Source organism: Stigmatopora nigra, unplaced genomic scaffold (genome assembly GCF_051989575.1).
Source record: "Stigmatopora nigra isolate UIUO_SnigA unplaced genomic scaffold, RoL_Snig_1.1 HiC_scaffold_42, whole genome shotgun sequence".
NCBI classification, from domain to species: Eukaryota; Metazoa; Chordata; class Actinopteri; order Syngnathiformes; family Syngnathidae; genus Stigmatopora; species Stigmatopora nigra.
Window position 1 is genome coordinate 83,939 of NW_027551621.1, and position 13,562 is coordinate 97,500.

The following is a 13,562-nucleotide window of genomic DNA, read 5'->3' on the forward strand; positions in this document are numbered from 1 at the left end:
ACCCCTAACAATAACCCTAACCCCTAACAATAACCAAAACCCCAACAATAACCAAAACCCCTAACAGTAACCCCTAACATTAACCAAAACCCCTAACAGTAACCCCTAACATTAACCAAAACCCTAACAATAACCATAACCCCTAACAGTAACCCCTAACAATAACCAAAAACCCTAACAGTAACCCCTAACAATAACCAAAACCCCTAACAATAACCCCTAACAATAACCAAAACCCCTAACAATAACCCCTAACAATAACCAAAACCCCTAACAATAACAGTAACCCCTAACAGTAACCCCTAACAATAACCATAACCCCTAACAATAACCATAACCCCTAACATTAACCCCTAACATTAACCAAAACCACTAACAGTAACCCCTAACAATAACCAAAACCCTAACAATAACCAAAACCCTAACAATAACCAAAACCACTAACAGTAACCCCTAACAATAACCACAACCCCTAACAGTAACCCCTAACAATAACCAAAACCCCTAACAATAACACTAACCCTAACAATAACCAAAACCCCTAACAGTAACCCCTAACAACAACACTAACCCCTAACAGTAACCCCTAACAACAACACTAACCCCTAACAGTAACCCCTAACAATAACCAAAACCCTAACAATAACCAAAAACCCTAACAGTAACCCCTAACAGTAACCAAAACCCCTAACAATAACCCCTAACAATAACCCTAACCCCTAACAATAACCAAAACCCCAACAATAACCAAAACCCCTAACAGTAACCCCTAACATTAACCAAAACCCCTAACAGTAACCCCTAACATTAACCAAAACCCTAACAATAACCATAACCCCTAACAGTAACCCCTAACAATAACCAAAAACCCTAACAGTAACCCCTAACAATAACCAAAACCCCTAACAATAACCCCTAACAATAACCAAAACCCCTAACAATAACCCCTAACAATAACCAAAACCCCTAACAATAACAGTAACCCCTAACAGTAACCCCTAACAATAACCATAACCCCTAACAATAACCATAACCCCTAACATTAACCCCTAACATTAACCAAAACCACTAACAGTAACCCCTAACAATAACCAAAACCCTAACAATAACCAAAACCCTAACAATAACCAAAACCACTAACAGTAACCCCTAACAATAACCACAACCCCTAACAGTAACCCCTAACAATAACCAAAACCCCTAACAATAACACTAACCCTAACAATAACCAAAACCCCTAACAGTAACCCCTAACAACAACACTAACCCCTAACAGTAACCCCTAACAACAACACTAACCCCTAACAGTAACCCCTAACAATAACCAAAACCCTAACAATAACCAAAAACCCTAACAGTAACCCCTAACAGTAACCAAAACCCCTAACAATAACCCCTAACAATAACCCTAACCCCTAACAATAACCAAAACCCCAACAATAACCAAAACCCCTAACAGTAACCCCTAACATTAACCAAAACCCCTAACAGTAACCCCTAACATTAACCAAAACCCTAACAATAACCATAACCCCTAACAGTAACCCCTAACAATAACCAAAAACCCTAACAGTAACCCCTAACAATAACCAAAACCCCTAACAATAACCCCTAACAATAACCAAAACCCCTAACAATAACCCCTAACAATAACCAAAACCCCTAACAATAACAGTAACCCCTAACAGTAACCCCTAACAATAACCATAACCCCTAACAATAACCATAACCCCTAACATTAACCCCTAACATTAACCAAAACCACTAACAGTAACCCCTAACAATAACCAAAACCCTAACAATAACCAAAACCCTAACAATAACCAAAACCACTAACAGTAACCCCTAACAATAACCACAACCCCTAACAGTAACCCCTAACAATAACCAAAACCCCTAACAATAACACTAACCCTAACAATAACCAAAACCCCTAACAGTAACCCCTAACAACAACACTAACCCCTAACAGTAACCCCTAACAACAACACTAACCCCTAACAGTAACCCCTAACAATAACCAAAACCCTAACAATAACCAAAAACCCTAACAGTAACCCCTAACAGTAACCAAAACCCCTAACAATAACCCCTAACAATAACCCTAACCCCTAACAATAACCAAAACCCCAACAATAACCAAAACCCCTAACAGTAACCCCTAACATTAACCAAAACCCCTAACAGTAACCCCTAACATTAACCAAAACCCTAACAATAACCATAACCCCTAACAGTAACCCCTAACAATAACCAAAAACCCTAACAGTAACCCCTAACAGTAACCAAAACCCCTAACAGTAACCCCTAACAATAACCATAACCCCTAACAATAACAAAAACCCCTAACAGTAACCCCTAACAATAACCAAAACCCTAACAATAACCACAACCCCTAACAATAACCCCAAACCCTAACAATAACCCCAAACCCTAACAGTAACCCCTAACAATAACACTAACCCCTAACAGTAACCCCTAACAATAACCAAAACCCTAACAATAACCATAACCCCTAACAGTAACCCCTAACAATAACCAAAAACCCTAACAGTAACCCCTAACAATAACCAAAACCCCTAACAGTAACCCCTAACAATAACTAAAACCCTAACAATAACCAAAACCCCTAACAGTAACCCCTAACAATAACTAAAACCCTAACAATAACCAAAACCCCTAACAATAACCCCAAACCCTAACAGTAACCCCTAACAATAACCATAACCCCTAACAATAACCAAAACCCCTAACAGTAACCCCTAACAATAACCAAAACCCCTAACAATAACCCAAACCCTAACAGTAACCCCAAACCCTAACAGTAACCCCTAACATTAACCCAAACCCTAACAGCAACCCCTAACAATAACCAAAACCCCTAACAGTAACCCCTAACAATAACCCAAACCCTAACAATAACCCCAACCCCTAACAATAACCCCAAACCCTAACAGTAACCCCAAACAATAACCATAACCCCTAATATTAACCCAAACCCTAACAGCAACCCCTAACAATAACCAAAACCCCTAACAATAACCCCTAACCATAACCCCAACCCCTGACCTTTGACCTTTGACCTCCTTAGGTCAAAGGTCAAAGGTCAAAGGTCAAAGGTTAGGGGTAGGGTTTTGGTTAGGGTTATGGTTAGGGTTGTGGTTGTGGTTATGGTTATGGTTGTGGTTTAGGTTTGGGTTTTGGTTTGGGTTATGGTTATGGTTATGGTTATGGTTAAGGTCAAAGGTCAAAGGTCAAAGGTCAAAGGTCAAAGGTCAAAGGTTAGGGGTAGGGTTAGGGTTAGGGTTTGGGTTTGGGTTAGGGTTAGGGGTATGGTTGGGGTTATGGTTAGGGTTATGGTTGGGGTTACGGTTAGGGGTATGTTTGGGGTTAGGGTTGGGGGTATGTTTGGGGTTAGGGTTGGGGTTGGGGTTAGGGTTGGGGTTGGGGTTAGGGTTGGGGTTAGGGTTAGGGGTATGTTTGGGGTTAGGGTTGGGGTTAGGGGTATGTTTGGGGTTAGGGTTGGGGTTGGGGTTAGGGTTGGGGTTAGGGGTATGTTTGGGGTTAGGGTTGGGGTTAGGGTTAGGGTTGGGGTTAGGGTTAGGGGTATGTTTGGGGTTAGGGTTGGGGTTAGGGGTATAGTTGGGGTTAGGTTTGGGGTTAGGGGTATGTTTGGGGTTAGGGTTGGGGTTGGGGTTAGGGTTGGGGTTAGGGGTATGTTTGGGGTTAGGGTTGGGGTTAGGGGTATGTTTGGGGTTGGGGTTAGGGTTAGGGGTATGTTTGGGGTTAGGGGTATGTTTGGGGTTAGGGTTGGGGTTAGGGTTATGTTTGGGGTTAGGTTTAGGGGTATTTTTGGGGTTGGGGTTATGGTTAGGGTTATGTTTGGGGTTAGGGTTGGGGTTAGGGTTAGGGGTATGTTTGGGGTTGGGGTTATGGTTAGGGTTATGTTTGGGGTTGGGGTTAGAGTTGGGGTTAGGGTTAGGGGTATGTTTGGGGTTAGGGGTATGTTTGGGGTTGGGGTTATGGTTAGGGGTATGTTTGGGGTTAGGGTTGGGGTTATGGTTATGTTTGGGGTTAGGGTTAGGGGTATGTTTGGGGTTAGGGTTGGGGTTAGGGTTAGGGGTATGTTTGGGGTTATGGTTAGGGTTACGGTTGGGGTTAGGGTTAGGGTTATGGTTAGGGGTATGGTTGGGGTTAGGGTTTTTGTTAGGGGTTAGGGTTTATGTTAGGGGTTAGTGTTTATGTTAGGGGTTAGTGTTTATGTTAGGGGTTAGTGTTATTGTTAGGGTTTTTGTTAGGGGTTAGGGTTTATGTGAGGGGTTAGTGTTTATGTTAGGGGTTAGTGTTTATGTTAGGGGTTAGTGTTATTGTTAGGGTTTTTGTTAGGGGTTAGGGTTTATGTGAGGGGTTAGGGTTTTTGTTGGGGGTTAGTGTTATTGTTAGGGGTTAGGGTTTATGTTAGGGTTGCTGTTTGGGGTTAGGGTTTATGTGAGGGGTTAGTGTTATTGTTAGGGTTTATGTGAGGGGTTAGGGTTTATGTGAGGGGTTAGTGTTATTGTTAGGGTTTATGTGAGGGGTTAGTGTTATTGTTAGGGTTTATGCGAGGGGTTAGTGTTATTGTTAGGGTTTATGTGAGGGGTTAGTGTTATTGTTAGGGTTTATGCGAGGGGTTAGTGTTATTGTTAGGGTTTATGTGAGGGGTTAGGGTTTATGTGAGGGGTTAGTGTTATTGTTAGGGTTTATGCGAGGGGTTAGTGTTATTGTTAGGGTTTATGCGAGGGGTTAGTGTTATTGTTAGGGTTTATGTGAGGGGTTAGGGTTTATGTGAGGGGTTAGTGTTATTGTTAGGGTTTATGTGAGGGGTTAGGGTTTATGTGAGGGGTTAGTGTTATTGTTAGGGTTTATGCGAGGGGTTAGTGTTATTGTTAGGGTTTATGCGAGGGGTTAGTGTTGTTTTTAGGGTTTATGCGAGGGGTTAGTGTTATTTTTAGGGTTTATGCGAGGGGTTAGGGTTTATGTGAGGGGTTAGTGTTATTGTTAGGGTTTATGTGAGGGGTTAGTGTTATTGTTAGGGTTTATGCGAGGGGTTAGTGTTATTGTTAGGGTTTATGTGAGGGGTTAGGGTTTATGTGAGGGGTTAGTGTTATTGTTAGGGTTTATGCGAGGGGTTAGTGTTATTGTTAGGGTTTATGCGAGGGGTTAGTGTTATTGTTAGGGTTTATGTGAGGGGTTAGGGTTTATGTGAGGGGTTAGTGTTATTGTTAGGGTTTATGTGAGGGGTTAGGGTTTATGTGAGGGGTTAGTGTTATTGTTAGGGTTTATGCGAGGGGTTAGTGTTATTGTTAGGGTTTATGCGAGGGGTTAGTGTTGTTTTTAGGGTTTATGCGAGGGGTTAGTGTTATTTTTAGGGTTTATGCGAGGGGTTAGGGTTTATGTGAGGGGTTAGTGTTATTGTTAGGGTTTATGCGAGGGGTTAGTGTTATTGTTAGGGTTTATGCGAGGGGTTAGTGTTATTGTTAGGGTTTATGTGAGGGGTTAGGGTTTATGTGAGGGGTTAGTGTTATTGTTAGGGTTTATGCGAGGGGTTAGTGTTATTGTTAGGGTTTATGCGAGGGGTTAGTGTTATTTTTAGGGTTTATGCGAGGGGTTAGGGTTTATGTGAGGGGTTAGTGTTATTGTTAGGGTTTATGCGAGGGGTTAGTGTTATTGTTAGGGTTTATGCGAGGGGTTAGTGTTATTTTTAGGGTTTATGCGAGGGGTTAGTGTTATTGTTAGGGTTTATGTGAGGGGTTAGGGTTTATGTGAGGGGTTAGTGTTATTGTTAGGGTTTATGCGAGGGGTTAGTGTTATTTTTAGGGTTTATGCGAGGGGTTTAGGGTTTATGTGAGGGGTTAGTGTTATTGTTAGGGGTTAGGGGTTTATGTTATGGAGTGCATTTTCCACGGGGAGGGAAGCTGGAGAATAAAAAGAATAACAAAAATAAGCACATTTTCCCTATGTGTTACAACCTGAAATGTGCTCATTTTCGCCGTCTTGCGGACACATTTAAGTACTGCAATCTATTTGAGAGACAGTCAAAAACTCAAGCATACAATCATTTAAAATAACCATATCCAAATAGATCAAGCCCTCCGCTTTCTTTATTCTCTGGAGAGACCCCCCCCTGCACACTGGAGAGCGCCGCAGCATATTGGAGAGCGCCCCAGCACATTGGAGAGCGCACCAGCACCACGGAGAGCTCCACAGGCAGCTGGAGAGCTCCAGCTCCTGTTGTTTTGATAAAAATACTGTTGTATGGCTGTTTTTTTAATGTATTTCGCCCCTGAGAGTGCTTTTTCCCCGGGGGGCATGTGGAGATGACACTACACTTGAATAAAATTGATAAAATAAACAAGTAAAATGGAAAAAAATCGAAATAAAAAAGCGTTTTTCATCCAAGTGTGGAGCACATTACATCCAGAACGGGCAAGCACAATAAAGTGACCCATCTCTGGAGGAATGAACTCAATACTTGGATGAAAAACGCTATTTATCATGGAAGATATTAGTACCAGGGGAAAAAAAGAACCAGGGGAAAAAAGAAACCAGCATGGAAGAAATTAGTACCAGCAATGAGGGAATTAAATAAACAGATATATAAATGAAATGGAAAAAATTCGAAATAAAAAAGCGTTTTTCATCCAAGTATGGAGCTCATCACATCCAGAGAGCAGACCACCATACAGTGGCACCACTCTGGAGGTAATGAGCTCCACACTTGGATGAAAAACGCTTTATTCCATGGAAGAAGAAAAAAGAACCAGGGAAAATAAGAACCAGCATGGAAGAAATGGTATAAAAAAGTAAAATGGAAAAATGTCGAAATAAAAAAGCGTTTTTCATCCAAGTGTGGAGCTCATAACCTCCAGAGAGGGGACCGCCACGCAGCGGTCACACTCTGGAGGTAATGAGCTCCACACTTGGATGAAAAACGCTTTATTCCATGGAGGTGGGGAAAAAGAAAACCAGGGTGAAAAAAAGATCCAGCATGGAGGAAAATAAGAACCAGCCTGGAGGTCGAGAAAGAACCAGCCTGGAGGAAAAATAAGAACCAGCCTGGAGGTCGAGAAAGAACCAGCATGGAGGAAAATAAGAACCAGCCTGGAGGAAAATAAGAACCAGCCTGGAGGTCGAGAGAGATCCAGCATGGAGGAAAATAAGAACCAGCATGGAGGTCATCATCCTCCAGCATGGAGGAAAATAAGAACCAGCCTGGAGCTCAAGAGAACCAGCATGGAGGAAAATGAGAACCGCAGCGGCGGGGATAGGGGCTCCAGGCATCCCCTAACAATAACCAAAACCCCTAACAATAACACTAACCCTAACAATAACCAAAACCCCTAACAGTAACCCCTAACAACAACACTAACCCCTAACAGTAACCCCTAACAACAACACTAACCCCTAACAGTAACCCCTAACAATAACCAAAACCCTAACAATAACCAAAAACCCTAACAGTAACCCCTAACAGTAACCAAAACCCCTAACAATAACCCCTAACAATAACCCTAACCCCTAACAATAACCAAAACCCCAACAATAACCAAAACCCCTAACAGTAACCCCTAACATTAACCAAAACCCCTAACAGTAACCCCTAACATTAACCAAAACCCTAACAATAACCATAACCCCTAACAGTAACCCCTAACAATAACCAAAAACCCTAACAGTAACCCCTAACAATAACCAAAACCCCTAACAATAACCCCTAACAATAACCAAAACCCCTAACAATAACCCCTAACAATAACCAAAACCCCTAACAATAACAGTAACCCCTAACAGTAACCCCTAACAATAACCATAACCCCTAACAATAACCATAACCCCTAACATTAACCCCTAACATTAACCAAAACCACTAACAGTAACCCCTAACAATAACCAAAACCCTAACAATAACCAAAACCCTAACAATAACCAAAACCACTAACAGTAACCCCTAACAATAACCACAACCCCTAACAGTAACCCCTAACAATAACCAAAACCCCTAACAATAACACTAACCCTAACAATAACCAAAACCCCTAACAGTAACCCCTAACAACAACACTAACCCCTAACAGTAACCCCTAACAACAACACTAACCCCTAACAGTAACCCCTAACAATAACCAAAACCCTAACAATAACCAAAAACCCTAACAGTAACCCCTAACAGTAACCAAAACCCCTAACAATAACCCCTAACAATAACCCTAACCCCTAACAATAACCAAAACCCCAACAATAACCAAAACCCCTAACAGTAACCCCTAACATTAACCAAAACCCCTAACAGTAACCCCTAACATTAACCAAAACCCTAACAATAACCATAACCCCTAACAGTAACCCCTAACAATAACCAAAAACCCTAACAGTAACCCCTAACAATAACCAAAACCCCTAACAATAACCCCTAACAATAACCAAAACCCCTAACAATAACCCCTAACAATAACCAAAACCCCTAACAATAACAGTAACCCCTAACAGTAACCCCTAACAATAACCATAACCCCTAACAATAACCATAACCCCTAACATTAACCCCTAACATTAACCAAAACCACTAACAGTAACCCCTAACAATAACCAAAACCCTAACAATAACCAAAACCCTAACAATAACCAAAACCACTAACAGTAACCCCTAACAATAACCACAACCCCTAACAGTAACCCCTAACAATAACCAAAACCCCTAACAATAACACTAACCCTAACAATAACCAAAACCCCTAACAGTAACCCCTAACAACAACACTAACCCCTAACAGTAACCCCTAACAACAACACTAACCCCTAACAGTAACCCCTAACAATAACCAAAACCCTAACAATAACCAAAAACCCTAACAGTAACCCCTAACAGTAACCAAAACCCCTAACAATAACCCCTAACAATAACCCTAACCCCTAACAATAACCAAAACCCCAACAATAACCAAAACCCCTAACAGTAACCCCTAACATTAACCAAAACCCCTAACAGTAACCCCTAACATTAACCAAAACCCTAACAATAACCATAACCCCTAACAGTAACCCCTAACAATAACCAAAAACCCTAACAGTAACCCCTAACAATAACCAAAACCCCTAACAATAACCCCTAACAATAACCAAAACCCCTAACAATAACCCCTAACAATAACCAAAACCCCTAACAATAACAGTAACCCCTAACAGTAACCCCTAACAATAACCATAACCCCTAACAATAACCATAACCCCTAACATTAACCCCTAACATTAACCAAAACCACTAACAGTAACCCCTAACAATAACCAAAACCCTAACAATAACCAAAACCCTAACAATAACCAAAACCACTAACAGTAACCCCTAACAATAACCACAACCCCTAACAGTAACCCCTAACAATAACCAAAACCCCTAACAATAACACTAACCCTAACAATAACCAAAACCCCTAACAGTAACCCCTAACAACAACACTAACCCCTAACAGTAACCCCTAACAACAACACTAACCCCTAACAGTAACCCCTAACAATAACCAAAACCCTAACAATAACCAAAAACCCTAACAGTAACCCCTAACAGTAACCAAAACCCCTAACAATAACCCCTAACAATAACCCTAACCCCTAACAATAACCAAAACCCCAACAATAACCAAAACCCCTAACAGTAACCCCTAACATTAACCAAAACCCCTAACAGTAACCCCTAACATTAACCAAAACCCTAACAATAACCATAACCCCTAACAGTAACCCCTAACAATAACCAAAAACCCTAACAGTAACCCCTAACAGTAACCAAAACCCCTAACAGTAACCCCTAACAATAACCATAACCCCTAACAATAACAAAAACCCCTAACAGTAACCCCTAACAATAACCAAAACCCTAACAATAACCACAACCCCTAACAATAACCCCAAACCCTAACAATAACCCCAAACCCTAACAGTAACCCCTAACAATAACACTAACCCCTAACAGTAACCCCTAACAATAACCAAAACCCTAACAATAACCATAACCCCTAACAGTAACCCCTAACAATAACCAAAAACCCTAACAGTAACCCCTAACAATAACCAAAACCCCTAACAGTAACCCCTAACAATAACTAAAACCCTAACAATAACCAAAACCCCTAACAGTAACCCCTAACAATAACTAAAACCCTAACAATAACCAAAACCCCTAACAATAACCCCAAACCCTAACAGTAACCCCTAACAATAACCATAACCCCTAACAATAACCAAAACCCCTAACAGTAACCCCTAACAATAACCAAAACCCCTAACAATAACCCAAACCCTAACAGTAACCCCAAACCCTAACAGTAACCCCTAACATTAACCCAAACCCTAACAGCAACCCCTAACAATAACCAAAACCCCTAACAGTAACCCCTAACAATAACCCAAACCCTAACAATAACCCCAACCCCTAACAATAACCCCAAACCCTAACAGTAACCCCAAACAATAACCATAACCCCTAATATTAACCCAAACCCTAACAGCAACCCCTAACAATAACCAAAACCCCTAACAATAACCCCTAACCATAACCCCAACCCCTGACCTTTGACCTTTGACCTCCTTAGGTCAAAGGTCAAAGGTCAAAGGTCAAAGGTTAGGGGTAGGGTTTTGGTTAGGGTTATGGTTAGGGTTGTGGTTGTGGTTATGGTTATGGTTGTGGTTTAGGTTTGGGTTTTGGTTTGGGTTATGGTTATGGTTATGGTTATGGTTAAGGTCAAAGGTCAAAGGTCAAAGGTCAAAGGTCAAAGGTCAAAGGTTAGGGGTAGGGTTAGGGTTAGGGTTTGGGTTTGGGTTAGGGTTAGGGGTATGGTTGGGGTTATGGTTAGGGTTATGGTTGGGGTTACGGTTAGGGGTATGTTTGGGGTTAGGGTTGGGGGTATGTTTGGGGTTAGGGTTGGGGTTGGGGTTAGGGTTGGGGTTGGGGTTAGGGTTGGGGTTAGGGTTAGGGGTATGTTTGGGGTTAGGGTTGGGGTTAGGGGTATGTTTGGGGTTAGGGTTGGGGTTGGGGTTAGGGTTGGGGTTAGGGGTATGTTTGGGGTTAGGGTTGGGGTTAGGGTTAGGGTTGGGGTTAGGGTTAGGGGTATGTTTGGGGTTAGGGTTGGGGTTAGGGGTATAGTTGGGGTTAGGTTTGGGGTTAGGGGTATGTTTGGGGTTAGGGTTGGGGTTGGGGTTAGGGTTGGGGTTAGGGGTATGTTTGGGGTTAGGGTTGGGGTTAGGGGTATGTTTGGGGTTGGGGTTAGGGTTAGGGGTATGTTTGGGGTTAGGGGTATGTTTGGGGTTAGGGTTGGGGTTAGGGTTATGTTTGGGGTTAGGTTTAGGGGTATTTTTGGGGTTGGGGTTATGGTTAGGGTTATGTTTGGGGTTAGGGTTGGGGTTAGGGTTAGGGGTATGTTTGGGGTTGGGGTTATGGTTAGGGTTATGTTTGGGGTTGGGGTTAGAGTTGGGGTTAGGGTTAGGGGTATGTTTGGGGTTAGGGGTATGTTTGGGGTTGGGGTTATGGTTAGGGGTATGTTTGGGGTTAGGGTTGGGGTTATGGTTATGTTTGGGGTTAGGGTTAGGGGTATGTTTGGGGTTAGGGTTGGGGTTAGGGTTAGGGGTATGTTTGGGGTTATGGTTAGGGTTACGGTTGGGGTTAGGGTTAGGGTTATGGTTAGGGGTATGGTTGGGGTTAGGGTTTTTGTTAGGGGTTAGGGTTTATGTTAGGGGTTAGTGTTTATGTTAGGGGTTAGTGTTTATGTTAGGGGTTAGTGTTATTGTTAGGGTTTTTGTTAGGGGTTAGGGTTTATGTGAGGGGTTAGTGTTTATGTTAGGGGTTAGTGTTTATGTTAGGGGTTAGTGTTATTGTTAGGGTTTTTGTTAGGGGTTAGGGTTTATGTGAGGGGTTAGGGTTTTTGTTGGGGGTTAGTGTTATTGTTAGGGGTTAGGGTTTATGTTAGGGTTGCTGTTTGGGGTTAGGGTTTATGTGAGGGGTTAGTGTTATTGTTAGGGTTTATGTGAGGGGTTAGGGTTTATGTGAGGGGTTAGTGTTATTGTTAGGGTTTATGTGAGGGGTTAGTGTTATTGTTAGGGTTTATGCGAGGGGTTAGTGTTATTGTTAGGGTTTATGTGAGGGGTTAGTGTTATTGTTAGGGTTTATGCGAGGGGTTAGTGTTATTGTTAGGGTTTATGTGAGGGGTTAGGGTTTATGTGAGGGGTTAGTGTTATTGTTAGGGTTTATGCGAGGGGTTAGTGTTATTGTTAGGGTTTATGCGAGGGGTTAGTGTTATTGTTAGGGTTTATGTGAGGGGTTAGGGTTTATGTGAGGGGTTAGTGTTATTGTTAGGGTTTATGTGAGGGGTTAGGGTTTATGTGAGGGGTTAGTGTTATTGTTAGGGTTTATGCGAGGGGTTAGTGTTATTGTTAGGGTTTATGCGAGGGGTTAGTGTTGTTTTTAGGGTTTATGCGAGGGGTTAGTGTTATTTTTAGGGTTTATGCGAGGGGTTAGGGTTTATGTGAGGGGTTAGTGTTATTGTTAGGGTTTATGTGAGGGGTTAGTGTTATTGTTAGGGTTTATGCGAGGGGTTAGTGTTATTGTTAGGGTTTATGTGAGGGGTTAGGGTTTATGTGAGGGGTTAGTGTTATTGTTAGGGTTTATGCGAGGGGTTAGTGTTATTGTTAGGGTTTATGCGAGGGGTTAGTGTTATTGTTAGGGTTTATGTGAGGGGTTAGGGTTTATGTGAGGGGTTAGTGTTATTGTTAGGGTTTATGTGAGGGGTTAGGGTTTATGTGAGGGGTTAGTGTTATTGTTAGGGTTTATGCGAGGGGTTAGTGTTATTGTTAGGGTTTATGCGAGGGGTTAGTGTTGTTTTTAGGGTTTATGCGAGGGGTTAGTGTTATTTTTAGGGTTTATGCGAGGGGTTAGGGTTTATGTGAGGGGTTAGTGTTATTGTTAGGGTTTATGCGAGGGGTTAGTGTTATTGTTAGGGTTTATGCGAGGGGTTAGTGTTATTGTTAGGGTTTATGTGAGGGGTTAGGGTTTATGTGAGGGGTTAGTGTTATTGTTAGGGTTTATGCGAGGGGTTAGTGTTATTGTTAGGGTTTATGCGAGGGGTTAGTGTTATTTTTAGGGTTTATGCGAGGGGTTAGGGTTTATGTGAGGGGTTAGTGTTATTGTTAGGGTTTATGCGAGGGGTTAGTGTTATTGTTAGGGTTTATGCGAGGGGTTAGTGTTATTTTTAGGGTTTATGCGAGGGGTTAGTGTTATTGTTAGGGTTTATGTGAGGGGTTAGGGTTTATGTGAGGGGTTAGTGTTATTGTTAGGGTTTATGCGAGGGGTTAGTGTTATTTTTAGGGTTTATGCGAGGGGTTTAGGGTTTATGTGAGGGGTTAGTGTTATTGTTAGGGGTTAGGGGTTTATGTTATGGAGTGCATTTTCCACGGGGAGGGAAGCTGGAGAATAAAAAGAATAACAAAAATAAGCACATTTTCCCTATGTGTTACAACCTGAAATGTGCTCATTTTCG